Below are 13,342 nucleotides of genomic sequence, written 5' to 3'. Positions count from 1 at the left end.
TTTTTTTTGATCCAGCCTTTTCGGTGTTCTGTATGCTTCTTGAACCTTCGTAGGTATATCTTTCCTTAGGTTGGGAAAGTTTTCTTCTATAATTTTATTAAATATATTTTCTGGACCGTTGAGATGCGCTTCTTCCCCTTCTTCTACTCCTATTATTCTTAGGTTTGGTCTTTTTATTGTGTCCCATATTTCCTGAATGTTTTGTGATGAGAGTTTGTTGGCCTTGCTGTTTTCTTTGATCAGCGTGTTTATTTTCTCTATGGTATCTTCAGAATCTGAGATTCTTTCTTCTATCTCTTGTATTCTGTTGGTTATGCTTGTTTCTGTAGACTCTATTCGTTTACCTAGATTTTCCATGTCCAGCCAGCCTTCTGTTTGTGTTTTCTTCCTTGCCTCCAGTTCAGTTTTCAAGACTTGAACTGTTTCCATTATCTGTTTGATTGTTTTTCCTTGGTTTCCTAGGGTATCATTCACTGATTTACTCAATTCTTCAAACTTTCTGTTATACTTCTCATCCATTTCTATAAGGGCATTTTTTACATGCTGTTTAAGTGCGTCAATCACTTTCATAAAGTCAATTTTTTCTACTTCTTCATGACTAAGGTGTTCATGTCCTCCTGTTGTGAGGTCGCTGGGTTCTGGTGGTTTCATATTATTTTTTCAGATTGTTGGGTGAATTCTTGCATTGGCGCCTGCCCATCTCTTCCTCCGAATGCTCTCCTATGGATCTTCTTTTACAGGATCAGGTCTCCTTGCCTACTGTTGTACCTTCCCAGTGATGGTACTCCCCAGTGATGGTTCTCCTGGTGCTCCAGTGATGTCTCTCCTGGTGACAATATCAGATCTCCTTGCCCAATGATGGCTCTCCTGGTGCCAAGATCAGCTCTCCATGCTGGTTGGGTAGTTCGTAAACAAAGCGCCTACCTTGCTTGGTGCAGGCAGGCCAGTGAAACAAAGGAACTCCCTCCTGCCTGTTTGCCCTGAGGATTCGCCCCCAGCACCCAGCCAGGCTGAGCTAGGTGGTGTTATGTGCCCAAAGAAGGAAGGGGGCAGAAGGAAGAAGGGTTCTGGATGCAAGCTGGGTAGGATAGGAACAGAGAGGCAGTCTGCAGGGAGTAGAGTCTCTGCAGGGAGCCCAGGAGGGATGGGAGGGGGTGAGGAACTTCTGAGTTCCCTGTCCGGGGCTGCTGCTGCGTCACAAACTCACCCCAATGATGGCTCTCCTGGTACCGAGCTCAGATCTCCGTGCTGGTTGGGTAGTTCGTAAACAAAGCGCCTACCTTGCTTGGTGCAAGCAGGCCAGTGAAACAAAGGGCAGTTTTGCCTTTTAAAAGGTTAGAGCTGCAGTGGGCAGCATGGAGCAAACCATCCTTTATTTGCATCTATAAAAGCACTACCCAGGATCAGACTGGCGCATTCATGTGCAGTCCGTTAGTGCCAAATGCCAGTGATCCCTCTGGTAGGAAGGAGTCATTCAGACCAGAACATTCCCAAAGAGAAACCAGCAAGGCACTGTTCAAACCCACCAGGTATTAGTTCCCACTGTATTTCAGTAGTGACAACATGGAAAAAAAATAGGAGTAAAATTACCTAAATAAGTAGATGATTGTCTGACAAATTAAAAAAAAAGAGCTTAAATAAAACTGACTAGTGTGCCAATAAGAAGCCCTATGCATGCTGCTTTTAATTAAGAGTAAGACCTGAAAAACAAATATTATCTTGTATTTTGGGAATCTAGCATGTGCATCGTCACAACATTAGGAGACTTTGAGTCTGTTCTCCTGGATTTTTCTGCTTGAATCATGGCAGTCTAGAAAGCACTTCAATAAACTTTACTGTTTCAGTGAAAGCTCCCTCAGCATTCTCCTTTTCATAACTTTGCAGTGATAGGTTTTTAAAAAACAAGGAACAAAATTAAAATTTTTGAGTAAAATGATAAGCACATTAATTTGCACATCTTACTGGTATCTCTTTCAGGGAATCACAAGTAGCTTAGATAGCATATGATGTGAACTGTCATAGCAACACCTAAGCAGCCTGTCTCATTAGGGGATAAGACTGATAGTATTATATTTATAATCTAACAAGTAAAATAATATTACTGAGTAACTTTTGATCAATGGAATTTCAAGCCCTCTTATTTTTCCCAATTTATCACATTAGAGTCAACTCAGTTACAACCAGGTCAGCTCACATTTTGGTAAGTCAAACAGGAAAGGAACATTATACGTACATGGACTTTAAAAGAAATGAGATTGAATAAAAATCTAGATGTCTACTGTGTTGATGAAAATATTCATTTTCTTCTCATTTGAAGGGGACAAATGAAGGTAACTATTTTCTGTGCAGGGTTTTGCACTGATTGGACCCAGCCTCGCCAGGTCCTTGTACATACATCAGATTCCAGTACCAGTAGACTGCCAACTAGGGGCCCGAACAGGTCTTGAAGAAAGAGCTTAGCTTTTCTATTCCATTCCTTTACCCTTCCACTTTGTCCACAGGTCGCCCGAGGCATGTGCTTCTGCAAAGCACACATACTGTCTCCAGAGAGGCCCTGTCTCTTTGCTCCTCCATATTAAATAAACACATTTCTTACTTCATGCTCTTAGCCCCAATTACATCTGTGCATCTGTTCTCACATGTGTATACATGTGTACACATGTGTGCATGTATGAGTGCCAGCACATACAAAGCAGGAATATGTGGAAACCAAAGGTGTCAGTTATCATCCTGCATTGCTCTCTAACCTTCTTGTGCAGGTATGGTGTGTGAATACATTTATGTATTTGTTAGCATATGTGTACTATCACATGGGGAGGAACACCTGCATGTGTGTGTACATGTGTACACATAGAATCCTAATGTCAAGATGAGGTGTCTTCCTCAATCGTTCTCCACTTTATTTACTGAGGCAGAGTCATTGGCAGAGCCTAGATATTGATGAACCTAGCTAGTGTTCCGAGCCAGCTTGTACCTGGTATCCCCTGTATTTTCCTCTGGAATGCTGGGAGTACAAGGTGCCATGATACCTGCCTAGCTTTTATACAAACTTCTGGGAATCTGAACTCCTGTTCCCACACTCAAATATCAAGCATTTAACCCTTTGAGCAGCTCCTCAACCCTGTTCATACCATTTTATAACAAACTTCTCATGAGGCATGGATGTGTGCAATTACATCCTTTACAAGGCTGAACGAAGCTGAGGACCAACCACTACTCCCTTTCTAGGGGAATACTATAGACTCCAGCAAGTATAGGTTACATTATTGAGTGTTGTCTCTGGAGAGGCCTACTAGATTTTGATGATTTTCTAATGTATTTTCGAAGTTATGAAAGGTCATTCCTATTTGGTCTAAGTTCCTGCGAAGCAACAGTACCATGACGGCCTTTGCTGCTGGAAGCTGTACCAACAGGGAACGCAGTGATCTGCATAGTACAGGACTTGAAAGCCTTCACAGCTAATTCAATGAATCTTCAAGTTCTACACACCGTGGGCTGTGCTCATTTCTAGTATGCCAGTCCTGGAAAGAAATAAGTCAAAGAGGTGGAGAAGGGATATGTGGAAAATAACTCCAGAAATCTGACTTTGGTCTGTTTTTAAATTAATATATTATTTATTTTATATCCCATTCACAGTTTCTCTTCCTCCTGTCCTCTTATTTTCTCTCCTTACCTCCCCTCCATATAGCCCCTCAATCTGTTTATCCTCTATTTCTGTTCAGAAAGGGGCAGGCCTCCCATGGGTATCAACAAAGCATGGCACATCAAGCTTCAGCAAGACTAAGCTCCTCCTCTTGAATATAGGCTGGGCAGGGCAGTCCAGGATGAGGCATAAGTTCCCAACAACCAACCAAAGCATTAGGAAGCATCCTGCTTCCTTTGTTAGGAGTCTCACAAATAGACCAAGCTACACAACTGTAACATGTAGGTCGGTCCTATGCAGGCTCCTGGTTGTTGGTTCAGACTCGGTGAGTTCCTCTGAAGCAGTTTAATTGTTTCTGAACTGGCCATCTCATGTGATCAGATTGCTGACTACCCGATTGTCAAAGGAAAGCCTTCAGTCCAATAGCCGAAGAGAGGGAGAGAGGATTGTAGCAGCCAGAGGGGTCAAGGACACCACTGACCTGGTCTTGTCTGAGTCACCTATATTTCCTACAGCGTCCTTTCTCTCCTCCTTCTCCATCTTCCTTCTCATGTAGTGTCCCCCATACCCAATAGTAGAGACTTCAAATTCACAATCTTATCAAAGACCTCAGTGTTCCCTTCAGGGTCCAGAAGAAGACTCACCGGAAGCACAGGACTTAAATCTGAGGGTGCAATGAACTCTCCACTACTTACTTTTATGCATCAGTTTCTTTTTTTTCTCCCATTGTTTTCCTATTCTGTAGTTTCCAGTTTAAAAACACATGTAAAACAAAGGCAATTCTCTGAGCTTGGACATCACTTTTTTATCTTTGAAAGTCCCAAATGTGATCTAAATGAAAAGACCCCTTTCCTGATTGCATGTCCTGTCAAATAGAAGATAGTTGTAGGGAGGTGGCTTCTAATGTATCTCAGGGAAGCGGAGTTTAGACTGTGGGAACCAAGGTTATTGACTGTGTGACTAAATTTCCCACTGGAGGGCCCACAGAGTGGAGGAAATGACCCAATATATCAGCACATGCGAAAGAGTTGTGCTCACTTATCCATACTCTGCTGAATCTTGCACCAAGGGAGAGTGCTTATGGCTTTACCAGAGATTCACTGTGAAAATCAGTCTATATGCAAAAGGTGGGCCCAGAGCCTTGCGAACTGTGTTTGTCTTCATCAGAAGTTATTCATTCAGGTGGGTCAGCCTTCCACCTTATCAGCTGAAATCTCACTGCATGATTCCTGAGGATGCAGCACAATGTCACCTAAATTACATAGATATTTTGGCTATTATATAACTAAGCACACTTTATATATAAACAAACTTAAAACACTGAGCAGCAATTTCAGGTTTTCGATGGGGAGTACAGGAAATAAAAGACAGAATGATGCACTTTTGTCTTTGGCTCCTGAAGGCTTATGAAAATTAAGATTATAAAACACATGTACATGTCTAGAAAAAGACACCCTACCCACACAGCCCTGGTATATGTGAAACCGCTCAAGCAGGAGTCTAGAAACTCTCTTATCAACCTTCTTCGAGGAACATAAGAAAAATTATTTCTGTCCAGGGCAAAACTATCTACAACTTATGTAAATATTGGGACACATTCAGCCATATAGGTAAAGATACCCTGGCTGAGACATTAACATAAATAGCTAATGAGAACACCTTGGAGCTTTAACAGAAGAACTGATACTCCCCAAAAGAAACAGTTTCCTAATCCAGGGCACATTAAACTTGCACAGTCAAGTGAACAGCACAGAGGTACCATGAGAAAAGAAGAGACTAAAGCAAGGAATTAGGATAAAGCTTACCAACAAAACAACAGCGCTGGCAAAAACTTTATATATCACAGGAACACTTTTAAAAAGATTTAATTATGTGTGTATGAGTGTCTTGCCGGCATGGATGTGTGTGTACCATGTGCTTGCTTGGTGTCCACAGAAGCCAGAAGAAAGCAAAGCTTCCCTTGGAACTGGAGATACAGATTGTTGTGAGACGCCCTATGGGTGCTGGGAAGTAAACACCAGTTCTCTGGAAGAGCAGCCAGTGCTCATAACTGCTAAAGCATCTCTGCCGCCCACAACACAATAATCTTAAGGGTATTTAAAATGTTATAAAATTATCACCTCAAAAATTAATGAAATGGTAACATCAAACTTGACTAATAAATAAAGGTAGCCAAGAATTCTATATAGATTTAAAGGAATAAAATGTTTACAATATAAATTGGAATATACTTCGAATTAGGCATAATAAAACACTGTATCTAAGTGGTGCACAGCCAATGCAATTCTTAGGATAAGATGTGTTGGCTAAATGCATAAATTAAATGGGGTAAATGAATTAAGAACAACAACAGAACAACAAAGCTTAAAAATATTAAAGGAAACTCCCAGAAACATGATAGCAAATAAAAAATATTTAAGAAGGAATAAAAAAATTTTCAAGTTATTTGAAAAGACTAAGAAAAAGAGACAAATATTTGGCATATCATTCAATATAAAATGATAAAAGCACAATAAATAAACACTACTATCAGTGAAAATAAAAATTAAAAGTCATTAAAACTTTCAGGAAAAGCTTTATATTAATAAACATCAAATTATTTTTAATCTCCTAAAATATGAAAGTAGCAAAAATGCACATACAAAAATAGAAAATAAGAAAATTATGACCCCTTAAGAATTTGAATTCATATGAGGTTGAATTTCATCTCTGAGGAAAACATGAGCCAAGGTAATTTTACAAATGGGACTGTGTGAATAAAACGTTTATGTGGAGGAAAATAATAACAAAAAGAAAGGGGGAAATGACTCTTAAGTCATTCAGTGAGATGAGAAAACAGAGTTCAGCAAAAAAGAAATTTAAAAAAATTAAAAGAAGAATGAGCCAATCAGGAAAATACATAAAGGTAGGCTTTAGTTGGAGGCTGTTCACTCCCAACACCTCGGACCCAAAATAATCACACAGAAACTATATTATTTGCAATACTCTTTAGCCAATAGCTTGAGCATATTTCTAGCTAGCTCTTATATCTGAAACTAACCCATCTCCATTAATCTGTGCATCACCATGAGGTCATGGCCTACTGGCAAAGTTTTGGGAGGCTCCCGCAGAGGCGTCTGTCTCTTGTGGTAGCTACATGCCTTCTCCCTGACTCTGCCTACTCTCTTTCTACATCTCTGTTTGGATTTCCCCCTGGCTTTACTCTGTTAAGCAATTGGCTGAAAGCAGCTTTATTCATTAACCAATAAAAGCAACTCATATACAGAAGAACCTCGCACACGCCAAACCCACCTTTCAATGTAAATGTAAAAATGAAACAAATCCCTTAAATGAAATATTTGTAAATCAAACTCAGCAATATATAGTATGCATATTTCATATTTGTTTCCCTTTTTACTCATAAGTATAAAATATAAAACATACCAATAATTAAAAAATATTATAATTCTGGTATTTTAACCACATACCAAATATACTTGCCATGCGGAAATCTTTGAAAGTGTTGAGTATGATAAACATTCTGCTTCATTGATTTTCTTACTTACATTGAGCTTAATCCAAGGAAAAGAAGAGGAGATTCATATTAAAAGATTCTACAGTGTTGATATGCATATTAACATATAAAAAGTGAAAAATTAATATTTAAAATGCTCCAAAAAGCATTTAATAATATTGACCTTATACTCACACCAAAAATATGTATATACTTGCTTGGTTACCCTCTAGAACTTAATGGCAAGACACTGTTGCTGAAGACATACCTAAGTCATAAAACATACTGAAATCAAGCTGGTCCTGACCTGAGAGTTTCATCCCTGCTGGATCGTTTTCAGGCTGGAAGGTGCTGTCACGGTACTGGAATAGAGAAGAACCATCAGTCATACCCACCTGTGAATATTGCTATTTGCTATAACATCTAAGTTGGCAAAACAAACCCACTGATGCGATAGTAGCATGAGCATTATGGGAGATATTGACTACTTTCAGGGTAGATTTAAGTCTTGCTCCACAAGATGAAACCCATGCCTGACACTGTTACAGAGCCAAGACCCTGTGGTTAGGCAGGTCAGAGGCTCTAGAGCGTAATCCACTACTACTACGCTGCTAAATGCACATAGTATTAAATCACTCTAATCATCACCATTACACCTAAAGATCAGTTGAATCTCAACCCTCATCTGGGAACCTCCTGTTTGCAGTAGATGGTGATTAAAACAGAGACCCATTGGCTAAGGCATATAGAATAAGAAACAGAAGAATGTTCAGCCCTAAACACTGGACATATATACTGTACCTCTTCTCAAGGTTCCATAAACATTGCAGAAGAAGGGACAGAAATAATGTAGAAGACAGAGGTGGTAGATAACTATAAGAAAACAATGCCTTCTGGACACGAAAGACATAAATTCACAGTGGTTGCAACAACATGCAAACCCAAACCAGACCAAATTCCAGCATGGAGAGGAGAGTTGGGAACACAATTCCACACCTAGTCTTGAAGGTATTGGCAATTGTTTTAGCTGGGAAAGAGAGACAGTTTATTTTTTCTTTAAGAGTATAGAACCCAGTAAGTCAACCATGTTCCAGTGGAAGAACACATATTCACAAATGCTCGAGAAGCACAAACTGGTCTTGAAGGGTTGTTGTTCTAGGTACAAATTTTGGAACAAATATAATCAAAACACTCATAGAACTAATAAAATTTTTAATACACCATATGAAATTCACAAAAGAAAACATACTCTTTCAGCACTAGGACAAAAAAAACTCATACTGAGAGATGAATATTTTCAAGACACAGAAAAACAGCAAATTTAACAGTAAACATCAGAAGCATCAGCTCTAATTTAAAGAAAATATTATGCCATTATAATTTTCTTCTATTCACAATGTTACTGGAAACATCACGATATGTTTGTGATTAAATTTGGTTCTATAGTGTGGAAAACATCACAATACTCTCTTAAACACAGAAGACTTGGTCAACCAGTTTGTTTTCTTGCCTAAAACAAAGTCATGTAGTGAGTAGTGAACTAAGATTGATCTCCATAAAGGAATCAGAGCTGAGTTCATTCTTCCTTCTTGCTCCAGTGTTGTGTTGCTAAGATGTGTTTGCACTCTCAAAAGTATTACAGAATCCCAAAACTGTGAGAGGAGCTCTAACCATTTTATCTACTAAACAAGTACTGAGAAGGAAGACAAAGCAAATTGTAAAGACACACAATTGAAATTTTTTCACAGTTTTTTTTTTCCTGACGGCAGATACAATGTGTCTAGCTAGCATCAATCCCTGCCATGAGGAAGTGTTTCTATTCAAATTGTAAGCCAAAATAAATACTTTCATTCTTACATTGCTTCTTGGCAGGTATTTTGTCAGAGCAATGAGAAAAGTAACATCTGCTTTTCATTATTTAATGAAATAACAAAAGTATTCCCTTGTGTTGTTAGAATGGTGATATCAATTCACACACCAACAAACACCTGATTTTTGACAAAGAAGCAAAATATATAAAATGGGGGGAAAAGTATATTGAACAAATGATGCTGGCATAACTGGATATCAGCATGTAGAAGAATGAAAATAGATCCATATATATTGCCATACACAAAACTCAAGTCCAAATGGATCAAAGACCTCAACCTAAAATCAACCACACTGAATCTCACAGAAAACAAAAGGAAGTACATTTGAATGCATTGACACAGGAGACCACTTCTTAAATATAAGCCCAGTATCACAAAATACTGAGAGCAAAAATTAATAAATGGGACCTCCTGAAACTTAAAATCTTCTGTAAAGCAAAGGACACAGTAAAAAAGACAAAACAACAGTCTACAGAATGGCAAAAGATCTTCACCAACCACACATCAGACAGAGGACTGATCTCTAAAATATACAAAAAACTCAAGAAACTGGTCATCAAAAGAACAAATAATCCAATAAAAATGGGTACAAGCCTACACAGAGAACTCTAACAGACAAATCTAAAATGGCTGAAAGATACTTAAGTAAATGCTCAACATCCTTAGCCATCAGAAATGGAAATTAAAACAACTCTAAAATTCCATCTTACACTTGTAAGAATGGCAAAGATAACAAACACTGATGACAACTTGTGCTGGAGAGGTTGTAGGGTAAAGGGAACACTCTTCCATTGCTGGTGGGAGTGCAAACTTGTACAACTGCTTTGGAAGTCAGTATGGAAATTTTCTCAGAAAATTAGGAAACAACCTATCTCAAGATCCAGAAATATCACTTTTGGGTATATACCCAAAGGATGCTCAACCACACCACAAGGACATGTGTTCAACTATATTCATAGCAGCATTATTTGTCTTATCCAGAACCTGGAAACAACCTAAATGCCCCTCAACTGAAGAATGAATAAGGAAAATGTGGTACCTTTACACAATGGAGTACTACACAGCAGAAAAAAATAATGACACCTTCAAATTTCCAGGCACAGGTCTAGATAACATCATATTGAGTGAGGTAACCCAGACCCAGAAAGATAAATAAATATGTACTCACTCATAAATGGCTTTTAGACATAAAACAGAGAAAAACCAGCCTACAATTCACAACCCCAGAGACCCAAGACAACAAAGAGGAAGTATAGGAAGTAGAAAAAGACAAGATCTCTTGGGAGCATGATGATTATGGGCAAGGGTAGAAGGGAAAGGAGAAGAAAGGGAGGGGAGCAGAGAAAAATATATAGCTTAATAAAAACAATTTAAAATGACAAAAAAAATGACATATTTTTTAGGTCTTTAAAGTGTTTGAAGATCACCTATCCATATGGAATACATCTTTGTGCATAGAAAAAACCTAATAGGAATATAAGTATGAGAAACATGGGTGACTATAAACCTGCAAGTCTTAATAATCTATATAGCTTAAAGACTAAAGCTTCATATTATAAAAATAAACAATCTTCAAACAGATAAATAAATAAAAATATAAATAAATAAACAGTATTAGTTCTTCATTATTGAGTTATATGTATTGTTTGAATGGAGGTGATTCATTGATGTTGGCAGCAATACACTTGGTGGAAAATCTTAGGAGGCTTGGCTTAAGTTAGAAACAGGAGTTACTAGGAAGGTTCGTGTTCTGTGCATTTGTGAAATACCTGGAAGCTTTCTTCTCTAGTGTAGGACCCAAGTACTCCTAGCCAGCTGTGTTCCAGCAGCCCCACTGGGTGTTCAGAATGCCCTAGAAGTAACCATCTGAGGATACACTGTTTCACCAAGTGTCCTACCCATACCTCTTTCTATATAAGCCTTTGTGGTTGGTTACATATAATAAAGTCAGTTTTTTGTGGGTTAAGAAAAATAAAATAAAATAAAAACATATGTGTGTAAGGGAGTTTTTGGGTGAATGAGAAATGTCTTCAAGATTTGGATACTTTGTTCCTAGTTAATGCTGCTGTTTGAGAGGTTATAGAACTTTTAGGAAGTGTGATCTTGCCAGAAGAAGGACTTCTCTGAGAGTGAAATCTGAGCCTCACCCAACATCCTGTTCTCTATCTCTGCTTCCTAGGTATAAATGAAAACTTCCTGTTCCTGTCACCATGCCTTAACTACTTTGCCATACCTCATCTGCCTTGAGGGACTGTCTGAATTTGTATGCACACACACACACACACACACACACACACACACAAAAGCTGTTTTTTCTCTAAGTTGCTTTTGATCATGGTACTCTATTACAGCAATAGAAACGAAACTAATGTTGTGTGTGTGTGTGTGTGTGTGTGTGTGTGTGTGTAAAATTTTCCTTAACTAACCTTTAAAATTTGCTCTGTCTGGCCGGGCGGTGGTGGCGCACGCCTTTAATCCCAGCACTTGGGAGGCAGAGGCAGGCGGATCTCTGTGAGTTCGAGACCAGGCTGGTCTACAGAGCTAGTTCCAGGACAGGCTCCAAAGCCACAGAGAAACCCTGTCTCGAAAAACCAAAAAAAAAAAATTGCTGTCTTTCAAACATGAAAACAAGAAATAAAAATATGCTTTATTTAATTTTCTTTAAGATAACATAATAAAATGTATGTTTCTAATTTTTAAGATATAAACTCTTTGGATTTGTTTATTTTATCATCATTCCTTTCAAAGGTCCATAATTTCCACTCAGCTGCATTAGAGCAAACTCTAGTGGTGGGAGGAGGGTAGTCTTTGAGGAGCCTCCCTCCTAAGGATTTGTAAGAAGTATACTATTTATTCTGATCAAAAAGTATCTTAACAGACCCAGGACAGCCTAACAGAAAATCCTTTGGAGTCACTTATATAAACTATCATATCATCTACAAATATCAAAGGTTCTACTTCTTCCTTTCCAAATTGTGTTGTCTTATTGTTCTAGCTAGAACTTCAAGTACTATGTTGAATAGATATGGAAAGAATAGACAGCCTTGTCTTGTTCCTGATTTTAGTAGAATCACTTTGATGTTGGCTGTCAGCTTGCTGTATATTGCTTTTATTATGTTTAGATATATTCTTTATATCCCTGGTCTCTCCAAGATCTTTATCATAATGGGTGTATCTTGTCAAATGCTTTTACAGCATTTAATGTGATGATCATATGTTTTTTCGTTTTCTTTCAGTTTATTTATATGATGAATTACATTGATAAATTTTCATATGTGGAACCATCCCTGCATCTCTAGGATGAAGACCCCAAAAATTCAATGCAGGAACTCCTACAGATGATAAATAGCTTCAAAAAATATCAGTAGCTTTTCTATACACAAATGATAAAGGGGCTTAGAAAGAAATCAGAGAAACATCACCCTTCACAATAGCCACAAATAAAATGAAATATCTTGAGTAACACTAACCAAAGAAGTAAAAGATCTGTATGACAAGAACTTTTAAATTTTTGAAGAAAGAAATTGAAGAAAATCTCAAAAAAAAAAAAAACAGAAAAATCTCCCATGCTCTAGGTAAGATTAACATAATAAACTTGGCAATCCTACCAAAAGCAATCTGTAGGTTCAGTGCAATCCCCATCAGTGTCCCATCACAATTCTTCACAGACCTTGAAAGAATAATGCTCAACTTCATATGGGAAAAAAAAAAACAGGGTAGTCAAAATACTCCTGTACCTTAAGGAACTTCCAGAAGCTACACCATCCCTGACATCAGCTTTATTATAGAGCTACAGTAATGAAAACAGCCTGGTATTGGCATAAAAACATACAGGTGGACCAATGGAATTGAATCAAAGAACCTGATATTTATCCACACACCTATGAACAGCTGCTTTTTGACAAAGAAGCTAAAATTATACAATGAAAAAAAGAAAGAATCTTTAAAAAAGTGGTACTGGCATAACAGGATGTCAACATGTAGAAGAATGAAAATAGATCCATATCTATCCCAAAGCACAAAACTCAAGTCCAAATGGATCAAATAACTCAATATAAATCCAGCCATTCTGAACCTCATTGATGAGAAAGTGAGAAATATCCTTGAATGCATGGACACAAGAAGCTACTTCCTAAATATAACCCAAATAGCACAGACACTGAGAGCAACAAAAAATAAATGGGATTTTCTGAAACTGTAAAGCTTCTGTAAAGCAAAGAACACAGTCAATAAGACAAAACAGCAGCTTATTAAATGTGAAAAGATCTTCACCAACACCAAATCAGAGGACTGATCTCCAAAATATATAGAGAGCTCAAGAAACTAGACATCAAA

Source organism: Chionomys nivalis, chromosome 26 (assembly GCF_950005125.1).
Source record: "Chionomys nivalis chromosome 26, mChiNiv1.1, whole genome shotgun sequence".
NCBI classification, from domain to species: Eukaryota; Metazoa; Chordata; class Mammalia; order Rodentia; family Cricetidae; genus Chionomys; species Chionomys nivalis.
The sequence above is the reverse complement of the archived record's forward strand: the minus strand, read 5'-3'. Positions refer to the sequence as shown.